This window comes from Lissotriton helveticus, chromosome 6 (assembly GCF_964261635.1).
Source record: "Lissotriton helveticus chromosome 6, aLisHel1.1, whole genome shotgun sequence".
NCBI classification, from domain to species: domain Eukaryota; kingdom Metazoa; phylum Chordata; class Amphibia; order Caudata; family Salamandridae; genus Lissotriton; species Lissotriton helveticus.
Genome location: NC_136067.1, coordinates 158,387,005 through 158,399,111, shown reverse-complemented (window position 1 = coordinate 158,399,111; position 12,107 = coordinate 158,387,005). Strand labels below are relative to the sequence as shown.

At 47.3% G+C, this 12,107-nt stretch overlaps 1 protein-coding gene across 1 annotated transcript in view; it reads right to left on the bottom strand.

The window, feature by feature from the left end:
• The window catches only part of LOC144762212 (mechanosensitive cation channel TMEM63A-like), a 93,224-nt gene that overhangs the window by 57,135 nt on the left and 23,982 nt on the right, over nt 1-12,107 (bottom strand). The window lies entirely within an intron of this gene.

Here is a 12,107-nt window from a genome sequence, read left to right as displayed (position 1 = left end):
AACAAAATACTGAATTTTCGTTGGTCACTATTTAGTCAATATTTACCAGAGAGAATCACTGCTAAAAGGGGTAGAGAAGTGTCAACGCAGAAAAAACCCTCGTATAGCTGCACCTATTGACTAAGACAGGTCTGTGAATTTGAATGATATGAACCGCATTTCAACCTCTTCTAGATTATGGTACAATTAATAATCTTTAGTGGCAATTAAAAATGGTTAGCGGATCAACACATTTCAGTAGAAATTACATTCTGTACCAACATCTCATTGTTTCTGCTGTGGAATTACGAAAAACAATCGGTCTTGATCTCAGAAGCATCGAATGTTGGGTTGGCTTTGCCAGCATTTGAACTTGTGACTTGCAGGTCACATTAGGAGTCATCTCAGTGAAGTTATATAATCTATTATCTACAATATCTATGTGGTTCACTATGTTTATGACAGGCCACTAAAAGAGTCAAGATGCGTCAGATCCCAAATCATTTGTAAACGGAAGACACTTTCTCAAAAGCATTGCAAAGCTTAATAGACCAGTTTGTAATATAGCTGATGCATTGATTCCTAAAGCCCTAATTGAGTGAGAGTCTTGCAATGTTGTGTTTAAAACATGAAAACTTATTTTGATTCATGGCTGACTTGGGAATATGAGGGAGGTCACATATGAGCTACAATCTTACAGTAAAACATCTGAATCCAAAATCTTTTTGTATTGGCTTTAATTTCTACTTTTGGTGTCTGCTTTTATTTTGGATGTACAGAATTCATAAATGTTGTACCTAGTTTTAAGTACAATGGGGACTGTATTAAGACTAGTTCACAAACTATAACACTCATTCAAACTAGAGTTAGGTATTCTTTGAAATAGTAAGGTTATGACTAGCAAATTCACTGTCATTTTAGTGCATTTTAAATTGTTTCTTATAGTTTATGGTTTTGGCCTTGCCGCTCTGTTTAAGAGGGTTATACAATGATTACAATTTCTGTTGCTTATACGTACCTTTACTTGGTTTAAAATGTGCACTGAATTGTCCTCTAGAGCATCAAACTTGAGCCTGGTGCTGGACTACTGATGTAATAAATGTGTAAGAAAAAATCACCTTCATAGTGATTCTAGCAAGTTCAGTGTTTTCTTTTACTCCTTCACAATTGTTTGGGAATGCCTAAAAAAGCTTCTCCCAAAAATACACTGTGTCCCTAAGAACTTTAAAATACCCGACCTGCAGCACTCTGGCAAATTTGGAAAATATATTCAAGTTGTTATTTGGAACACAAGAGAGGAACTAAGAAGAAAGAAATACTCATAAATAAATTGGACTTTAAGGACCAGCACACAAAATGGGTGGAAATCTGATGAAATTCCTTTTGGATTAACTTTTTCGGAATAAATATCCATGAGAGTTAGAGAGAGTGCTTTTTAGAGCTGTTCTTAGATAGTATACTACAAAGAATAAAAATAAAAATAAAATGTTGGTATATAAATTGTGATATGATGTAATGTGCAAGATGAAAAAGGCTCGCCCTGCTTAATGGTATGCTTTACTGCATGTTTAAAGAATATTATTGACTCAAGAGGTAGATATTTCAAACAGGCTGAGAAGTGTAACACCACTCGAATAAATTGAAGTTTTCTACAATGTTGAAGAGTATATTTTCTTCTGACTGATAAAAAAACTCAGATTAAAGCAAAAGTCACAAACAATTTTAAGGGTTTTCAGACTGAGCCTTCATCCTGCGACTTTTCTGATTTGTGTCAGATTACCACGACTCTCACTTGGTATTGTCGCTTAATTTAATACCCTTATTGCAAGTTTCCTGATCTTTAAATTACATTCTCTCATGGAAGGCCACAATGCTGGACCAAGTTCTTACCACACAGACCAGTAACCATTAATTATTGTGACAAAGGCCATCTTTGCCTAGAGAAATCCTCAGGCCTGCACGCAGACCAAAGGGTGAAACAAGTGTTGGCTGGCTCTTTTCCTTCTGAACATAGCAGCAATATTGATACAGAAAATATTTCCATAATAAATCTACGTATTAAAGTAATGCAGCATCTGTCTATATTTCAAAATTAAACATTAAGGGATTCGTCTTGAATACCCTGCACATTTGCACCTTGTCTACCCATTTCAAAATAAGTTTAAATGAATACCCTGAAAGCAAAAAAGGGCTGCTACTACCAAAAAGCCTTTGAGAACATTCCGGGAGTAGAGTTCAGCTTGAAGTTTTGATAACTGTATTGATAATTTTGATTTGGATTGTAAATCTAAGAAACCAACTATACTGTTGAAAGAGATGTTGAAGTAAGCTTCACTAAGACCTACATGGTATGCGCCAGAAAGACCATGTAAAAGTTGTTAGTCAAAAGAAACAAGTTTATGTTGTAAAGATTCAATATTGCCTAATGCACCTGCTTGGGTACAAGAAAGTATTGTAGAATTGCTTTAGGTACATGTCTTGTCTACAGAGCCCTAAGACTCCAGCAGTCTATAAATAAATGCACTCCAGGACAAGGAGCTGTTTAATTGAATCCTTATTGTCTACTCTTTTAAAGTAAATGTAAATGTACATGTATTTATATAGCGCAAATCACCGACACGGTATCTAAGCGCTTGCTTAGGGAACCCGTCCTGGTATTCCCCTGTGAGATACCCCGGCAGGGTATCCACAAGGTGAATGCCAGGCATCCCGCCGCGAGGGGCCGTAGTGGAGATTAAGCATGCTATTGCCCAGAGTCGCAGAGTGTGACCCCGTGAGTCGAGTAGGCACCGGAGCGAGAATTGTCAAGTCCGTGGAATTTTTGAGCCCGAGACCCACCGAGGCGGGGAATCGAACCCTGGTCCACGGCCGATCTCAGCTTCCAGGTCTGCTGCCTCTAACCACTGAGCCACGCTTCTCCATGTGCTTCATGGATGTCAACTCATCAACTTGCCATGGGTAGGGGAAGTGACAACATGCATCCTTTGAACCTGAGGTACACATGGCTGGTCACTTATCAGACCCATAGCCCCAGGATTGTCTTGTGAGGGGTTACAGAAAGGTAAAATATTCTTAAACTACAGAAAGTAAACAGGGAGCTTTAAGCCCTGCCTACTTTCTGTCTCTAATGCTGCCTTCTTCACCCCAGAGCCTGGGCAATGTAAGGGGTACAAAGAAACCCTACCTGCCTACTCATAATTGGCAGAAGATTAAGGAAGAATTAAACTACACCAGAGGTATTCTCTGAAAAAGAATTCGAATAAGGGAAGGGTTCATTCAGCACATTGAAAAATGTCACCTCGCCCCTCAGGTCACAACAAACATTGCTTTACCATGATAAATTAAGACTCAGAAGGAACAACAGGAAATCCCACTATGCATGTGTGACTCTGGTCTAGTTGGAGGCCTGTGCCAAGAGTTGTTCTTTTGCCCAGAACTCAAAGAGCTAACAAGCAGGCCATGCAGATTACATCATTAGCACTAAGAAATACATTTATTTAAAAAAAAATAATAACTAGGAGAAACGCGGCATTTTGGATGCTTCAGAGGCAAGATGGCGGCTGGATGACCTGAGCGGGTGTCACTCCCCGTCTGCTGCTGCTGATTTTCGGCGATTATGGGGGAAGAACCTCTGGAGGGATTCACTGTGATGGTGAAAATAGCCTTTTGAAGAAGCGGATCAACAGCGGATCTGTGAAAAACGAATGCTCGGTGAATTGGATAATCAAAAGCCGTGGCTTCGGTTAGTCCGGCTTGCAGTAACCGATCTTCGCAGCCGCGCTCACCTGAGGACGTGGCGGGCGTGGTCTGCGGGAAAGGCTGGGCAGGACGCGGACATGAACGGCAGCTTGAAGTTCGGTATGCCGCCCCGCAATAATGGGAATTTACCCTTTCTCAACACCAAAGCCACAGCGATGGCGGCTGGAGTACGGAAGATGCCAGTACTGACCTCGGATGAAAAACCGGATAAAGCGGCTGACAAGCTCGGCGCGAAAGGAACTGCGGCCAGCTCGAAGAAAGCGAATGCTAACAGGGCAAAACATGAGGATGCAACGCACTCCCCCTGCCTAACAAGTGATGAGGCTGCAAGCAGAAATAATGGATTGCCGGGGGGTGCTCTACAATCCCCTGACGGCGCTGGGCAAGGAAAGACACTAACCGTTCCCGGGATGTTCTCTGGTAAGCCCACTGGTACAAAAACGGTGGTAAAACCCCCTCGTAGCACAGCGAATGTAATAAGTGTAAATAATGCAGTCAATGAGCCTGAACTAGTTAATGCTACGGACAAAGTGGTCAGAGATGAGTTTAACAAACCAGGGGCTGCTAGTATTGATAAAACATTAAGTGCACGGAGCTCTGAGGTAGCGTATTCTTTAAATGCTGCCGTAAGAGGATCTGAGGGGGACATCGAGAAACAAATACAAGAGAAGGAGACAGATCCTGATACTACCTCTGTCTTCCAAACCCCGGTAGGGGGCATACCTGGTATGGGAACCAGGACTGGTGGCTTACCAGATATACAGGATGGAGAGAGCTTTTTTTCACTGGCTAAAGAATCTGATATGGACAATAGCACAGACTTGGATAATACAGATGATGACAAAACTTGAGAGGATAGTGGGAGCCCCCCAACCACCGCGGATACTTTAAGAAGGGCCACTCATCGGCATAGTAAAACTAGGAAGACACCCTCTGCTAGCTTAGGACGACGTGAGAGCGGTTGCTCTGAGACAAGTGACAACTTTCAGTGGGATTATTCCACAACCAGTCTAGCAAGGACAGTAGGGCTCGGAGTGCAGGAAGATAATCCAGGGGGCCCTGGCAGTAAACCTAACTTACCTCCATCAAATACCTTGATATATGCCATGCTCAAATCTATACAAATCGAAGCACGCCAGGAGCATAAAAGATCGCAACCAAGAAAATACAAGGGGCAAAACGAAAAAATACCAAAGTCTGTTCAGAGGTTGTTGCTAGAACAACAACCCTTGAGGAACGAATTGTTGGATTGGAGGCTGGGTTAGAAAATGTTGAATCAAAGACAACCGCTACTGATGAAAGGTTTGCGGATATAATGTGGAAACTGGAAGATTCCGAAAATAGGCTGCGCAGGAACAATCTACGTCTTTTAGGGATTGATGAAAAGCAGAGGGGGACGATGTAAGAGGGTTTGTACTGTTATGTTATGTTATGTTAAGGGGGTGCTTGTAAAGCGCACTGTCACCGTGGGTATCATGGCGCTGATAGGGTGCTAAGAAGAAACAGAGGGAATTTAGCTAGTTTGTGGAAAGAGCCAGGTTTTTAGTGATTTGCGGAATTGGATGAGAGTGCCAGAGATCCTAACTGGGAGGGGGCGGGAGTTCCAGAATTTGGGGCCGAGGAAGGCGAATCTTCGACCACCAGATCTACAGAGTTTAAAGGAGGGGACCACCAAGAGATGTAAATGAAGTGATCTAAGATTGCGCGAAGGACAGTAGGGTCGGATGAGGGATTTCAGGAAAGCGGGGCAAGAGCCAGAGAGAGACTTAAAGATAAGGCAACCAAGCTTGAAGACAGCCCTTAGGCTGACAGGGAGCCAATGCAGTTTGATGAGGAGGGGTTTGGCAGACTGCCACTTCGGTATCCCGAGGGCCAGTCTCGCCGCCTGGTTTTGAATGATTTGCAACCTGTAGATGGCACATTTGGGCAAACCATGGTAGATGGAATTCGAAAAATCCAGGCGGGACAGGACGAGGGCCATGATGACTTGCAACAGGGCATCGGGGGTGAGGAGGTAGGCCACCTTCCTAATCCTGCGTAGCTGGAACATGCAGGAGGAGACCACCGTCCCCACCTGCGGCCCGAGAGAAAGCCCAGCGTCGATAGTGACCCCGAGACTTTTCACCGAGGCCACCGGGGTGGGAGGGGAGCCAAGCTCTGCCGGCCAGAAATGTGGACCCCAGTCGACGGCGCTCTTGCCCGGCAGGAGGAGCTCCGTCTTTCCTGGGTTCAGTTTAAGCTGGTTCTGACACATCCACTGAAAGATATGGGACATGACTGCCTGGAAGGTGGGGATAGCAGAGGAAGAGTTTAGAGAGAAGATGAGTTGTAGGTCGTCCGCGTAATTAAAGACGGTGACGTCCCACTGCCTCAGAGAGAAAAGAAGAGGGCGAAGGTAAAGATTAAAGAGAAGGGGAGAAAGAGAGGAGCCCTGGGGGACCCCGCAAGGCAGATGCTCCCTGGGGGCCCTGAATGTACCTAGGCTGAGGGTCTTGGATCTCCCAGTAAGAAAGGATTTAACCCATGCCAGCGTCAGGCCCTGGATGCCGGCCTGTTCGACACGGTGGAGAAGGATGTTATGGTCCACCGTGTCGAAGGCGGCCGACAGGTCTAATAATACCAAGGCCTGGGAGGTACCCTTGTCAGCTCCGTCTCTCAAGGTGTCCAAGACGGCCAGGATCACAGTCTCCGTGGAATGACCAGGACGGAAACCGGCCTGGTTGGCTTCGAGGAAGTTGGAGCACTCGATAAACCTCGAGAGACAGGCAGTGACATGGGCTTCTAAGATTTTAGAAAGAAAGGGTAGAAGAGAGATAGGACGATAGTTCGCCGGGACGGCCGGATCTGCACCAGGCTTCTTCAACAGAGGCACTAGGACGGCCTCCTTGAAGGAGCTGGGTACCGTCCCGGAGAGGAGAGAAGAGTTAAGCAAAGGAAGGATGCAGTCGGGTAGGGAATGGCAGATGTCCCGTAGTATAGAAGGTGGACAGTGGTCGTCAGGAGAACCAGACTTAATGCGAACGGCCAGGCTGGCTAGGGATGTGGGATCTAAGGGGGGGAACTGAGTAATGGAAAGAGCATTATGAGGGGGAGTAGCAGAGTCAGCGCCCAGTGAGGTGACCGGAATGGTGTCCTTAATCAAAACAATTTTTTGTAAAAAAAAAGGTGCTGAGTGCATTACAGGATTCCTGAGTGGGGGCCTGGGACAGAAGCGTTCTGGAATCGGAGGTGAATTCGTCCAAAACTCTGAAGATCTCCTTCGACTTGCAGGGGGCTAGTAAGATTCTCTCTGAGACGTAGGCTTTTTTAGCTGCAGAGATGGCAGACTTATACTTATTACGGGCTGCCACATAAGTATCTCTGCTTAACAAGCAGTAGTCTCTTCTCCATCTGCGTTCAGATTGGCGGAGTTCCAGCTGTAAGGCTTTGAGATGGGGAGTGAACCATTTATGTGAATTACTGTGTCGGGATCGAGGGAACTTGGTTAGTGGGGCAAAGATGTCACTAGCTGACACGAGCCAGTTGGAAACTTGGCCATCTAGCTCGTTAATGTCAGGATTATTGAGGGTGGGGGGGCGTGTGTGAGACAAGTGGGATAACAGTTTGGAGGGATCAACAGCCTTCCACTTACGAGCCATGCCACCCTCCCGCGGTGGAGTCCTAATCTGACCAACCACAGAGATGATGGTGTCAATAAGGAAGTGGTCAGACCACACACAAGGCGTGATGAGCGGGTGGGAGGGCTTCACCCCATGGACCCAGATATGGTCAAGTATGTGACCACCACTGTGAGTGGGAGAAGTAACCAGTTGGCTAAAGTTCAGGCTCGAAAGACCTTCGAACAGTTCGGAGGCATGGGTACCGGCGTCCTTATGCTGGAACCAGTAATTAAAATCCCCGACGATAGCTATACGTGGGGAAGAAATAGCTAGGCTGGCAAGCTGTTCAATAAAAGATGCAGGGAAAGAGGGCATGGGCTGGGGGGGACGGTAGAGTACCATAAAGGTGACTGCGCCTACCTCGGTCCCAAGGCTGAAAGCTAGATTGTCCACATCAGGGAGGGTCATAGAGGTGGAAGCGATAACCTGGATGTCCTTACGAATTACCGCTGCGACCCCCCCTCCAGGGCGGCCCCCTTGGCGGTTGGTGTTAAGCAGATAGTAGTCAGGAGGTAGTGCTGCCAATATGTCCGGAAGGGAGTCGTCCGTGAGCCAGGTCTCAGAGAGTAGGAGAACATCAGGCCTTTCAGTCGAGAGTAAGTGGAAGATGTCAGTTTGATGCCTGACAAAAGAGCGAGTGTTTAAGTAAAGTAAACGGATCTGTGACTCCGGGGTAATAGGGAAGGTGGGGGGGGTGAGCGGGCCCAAGTAGGGGGGTAGGTCACCAACGATTCCTAGTGAGGTGATCCGTGTCCAAGTGTCTAACGGTAGGGGACAAGCGGCGGCACGAAGGTGCATGAGGGCGGGAGAAGAATAGGAGATAGCAGTAGCAGCGTCCCTGGCCCCTGGGCCCGTCCGGCCGCGGACGGGCGCAGACGGGCTTGACTCTGGTGCGACTCCGGCGCGCCCGCTGCGCTCGTCCGCTGCGCGGCCGCATAGGGGACGTTTAAATAGGCGTGTGACGCAGGAGGTGGGAGGAGCCAACAGGGCGGGAGGAGTGGATTAAAAAAGTGAATGATGGCGTCAAGCGCTAGCAGTCAGCGAGACGAAGGGCTGCTCTTCAGTCAGCAGAGGATGAGGTATTTTAAAATCAAGGTAAAGCGCCCAGCACGCGAGCCCTCTGCCACAGGGCTGCTCGTCTGTTCACCCAGAGAAGAAAAGGGGCGTGGCCTAAATAGGCATGTGACGCAGGAGGTGGGAGTAGCCAACAGGGCGGGAGGAGTGGATTAAAAAAGTGAATGATGGCGTCAAGCGCTAGCAGTCAGCGTGACGAAGGGCTGCTCTTCAGTCAGCAGAGGATGAGGTATTTTCAAATCAAGGTAAAGCGCCCAGCGCGCGCGAGCCCTCTGCCACAGGGCTGCTCGTCTGTTCACCCAGAGAAGAAAAGGGGCGTGGCCTAAATAGGCGTGTGACGCAGGAGGTGGGAGGAGCCAACAGGGCGGGAGGAGTGGATTAAAAAAGTGAATGATGGCGTCAAGCGCTAGCAGTCAGCGTGACGAAGGGCTGCTCTTCAGTCAGCAGAGGATGAGGTATTTTAAAATCAAGGTAAAGCGCCCAGCGCGCGCGAGCCCTCTGCCACAGGGCTGCTCGTCTGTTCACCCAGAGAAGAAAAGGGGCGTGGCCTAAATAGGCGTGTGACGCAGGAGGTGGGAGGAGCCAACAGGGCGGGAGGAGTGGATTAAAAAAGTGAATGATGGCGTCAAGCGCTAGCAGTCAGCGTGACGAAGGGCTGCTCTTCAGTCAGCAGAGGATGAGGTATTTTAAAACAAGGTAAAGCGCCCAGCGCGCGCGAGCCCTCTGCCACAGGGCTGCTCGTCTGTTCACCCAGAGAAGAAAAGGGGCGTGGCCTAAATAGGCGTGTGACGCAGGAGGTGGGAGGAGCCAACAGGGCGGGAGGAGTGGATTAAAAAAGTGAATGATGGCGTCAAGCGCTAGCAGTCAGCGTGACGAAGGGCTGCTCTTCAGTCAGCAGAGGATGAGGTATTTTAAAATCAAGGTAAAGCGCCCAGCGCGCGCGAGCCCTCTGCCACAGGGCTGCTCGTCTGTTCACCCAGAGAAGAAAAGGGGCGTGGCCTAAATAGGCGTGTGACGCAGGAGGTGGGAGGAGCCAACAGGGCGGGAGGAGTGGATTAAAAAAGTGAATGATGGCGTCAAGCGCTAGCAGTCAGCGTGACGAAGGGCTGCTCTTCAGTCAGCAGAGGATGAGGTATTTTAAAATCAAGGTAAAGCGCCCAGCGCGCGCGAGCCCTCTGCCACAGGGCTGCTCGTCTGTTCACCCAGAGAAGAAAAGGGGCGTGGCCTAAATAGGCGTGTGACGCAGGAGGTGGGAGGAGCCAACAGGGCGGGAGGAGTGGATTAAAAAAGTGAATGATGGCGTCAAGCGCTAGCAGTCAGCGTGACGAAGGGCTGCTCTTCAGTCAGCAGAGGATGAGGTATTTTAAAATCAAGGTAAAGCGCCCAGCGCGCGCGAGCCCTCTGCCACAGGGCTGCTCGTCTGTCTGACACTGTTTAAGTCTGCATTCCCAGAACTAGCTCATTGGTTTTGGGAAACCGAGATTCAGAGAGTTCATCGATTCCCCCTAATGATGTGAAAAAAATCCAGGCTCGGATTCTAAACCCCGGGCGATTTTAATTTTTTTGGGCAATTTTCTGTTGATATTTGAAAAGGCACGACCAGACGCCAGGAAATCAGTTGAGGGCCAGACTTTCTTTGTGCGGCCCGATTTTTGCCACGCAACAGTAGAGAGGAGGTGACGGCTCCGCCAGATGATTAGCCCCTTCCAAAAAAAGAGTGTGAGGTCTATTTGATGAACCCAGCGCGGCTGAAGGTTATACATCAAGGGAAGATTCGGGTATTTTCTTCGGAAATTCAAGCCGAAAGTTATTTGAAGGAATTAACTGCTGGCTAATGGACTTAAGCTTTGTATGAAGTGTTTATAGCCTGTCTGATTTATTACTGATGTGCCTGGGCGCTTAGATTTCATTTGTTACATAAATCTCATTTCTCTCATTGTTTTTGATGTAGTTTTACTGTGAAAGCTAGAATAGAAGGTGCGATTTGAGGGATTTGAGAGTTAAGGGGTACTTCTTCTTGTGGGCTCCCTTAGAGTGAAGTCCTTTTCTGGTCTGACTGGGGTCGGATTTCGCTTGTTCTAAAGGCTTTTTTGTTTTTTTCCTCTCTTTTGGTGTTTCTGGGGTCGGGGAGTGACGGGGCGACACTCAGGAACGCGGGAGGGATCACAAGGGTCTGAGGACCTTTTTGCCTTTATGGAGGGTGTGACGGTTGGGGGGTGGTTGGGGGTGGGGGATCCATCGCAGGCAAAGGGGAGGCTTGATTTAATAACTGGGCATGTCTTGGGTAAGAGGATGGTTGTGACAGGGAGGGTATATTTTTCTATGGTCTGTAAGGAATGTATGTTTATACAGAATGGCATGCATTAGGATAGCCTCCATCAATATTTGTGGGCTGAACGATCCAGTAAAACGGCGTAGGGTAAAAGAGGATGTCCGATTCTTGAGGGCAGATATCATCTGCCTTCACGAGACGCACATTGAAGCTAGCCGTAATAAACTCATCGAATTTGAGGGTTTCCAGTTGATCTCCTGGACAAAGCTGGAGGCAAAAACTAAAGGGGTAGCGATATTGGCTCATCGGGGTTTGGTTAATATAAATCGCTCCTCTGCTGACGAGTATGGTAGGTGGGTCATTATTCATGGTAACATTCATAATAAAGTATTTACACCGTGCTCTATCTATGGTCCGGTATTGGATGACCCGGAACTCTATAACTGGCTAAATCTAGAGTTGGTCGGTTGGCCTGCTTCGCTCATATTATGCGGCGATTTTAACATCAATATAACTTGTGAAGTGGCCAATCACCCAGATATAGGGCATTCTGGGCGGAAACTTAAAGTCCAGAGGTCCCTGGTTCAAAGGCAAGAATTACATGGTCTGATTGATATGTGTTTTTTTTTAGGAGAAACGACCCTGGGTTTACCTTTTTCTCAGCACCGCATAAAACTCATTCTAGGTTGGATTATTTTTTTTATTTCTCCAAGCCTGATACAGGGAGCCAGTATAACTAGATATCCAAGAGTAATGTCGGACCACAATCCATTAGTACTAGAGGTCAATATACAGTCCAGGGGGAAAAAACAAGATAAATGGACTTTTAATCGGGGTTTACTGAGAGACCGTGCCTATATAGAATGCATGGCGATGTGGATAATTAGATTTTTGAATGAAAATATTGGTAGCACCAATATACAGAATGTGTGGGATACAGTACAGGAGCTATATAGAGAATTGGAAGAGGCTGAGATTAATCTTGCTAGGGGTATTTCGGGGGGTGGGGAGGCTGACCCAGCACAAAAAAGGATAATAATTGCCAAGTCTGCCATAACTGAAATCTCGCAGGCTAAATCCGCAAGTAAATTTCTAGCCTGGCGATCTAAATTGTATGAGAACAGTGAAAGAGACGGTCATATGCTAGCTATAAGGACTAGAGAAAAAGCGGCTGTTTTACGTATAGACAGTATTATGGACCCAGATGTCAGGTTGGTCACTGAGGAAGGGGCAATAGTGCTGGCTTTCCAGAAATTCTACCAAAACTTGTATGCTGAAGATCTTAGAGATAACCATGGGGTACAGGCGGTAATACAAAGGTACCTTAACGAGATAGAGGTGGGCTCATTGTCATTGGACGAGCA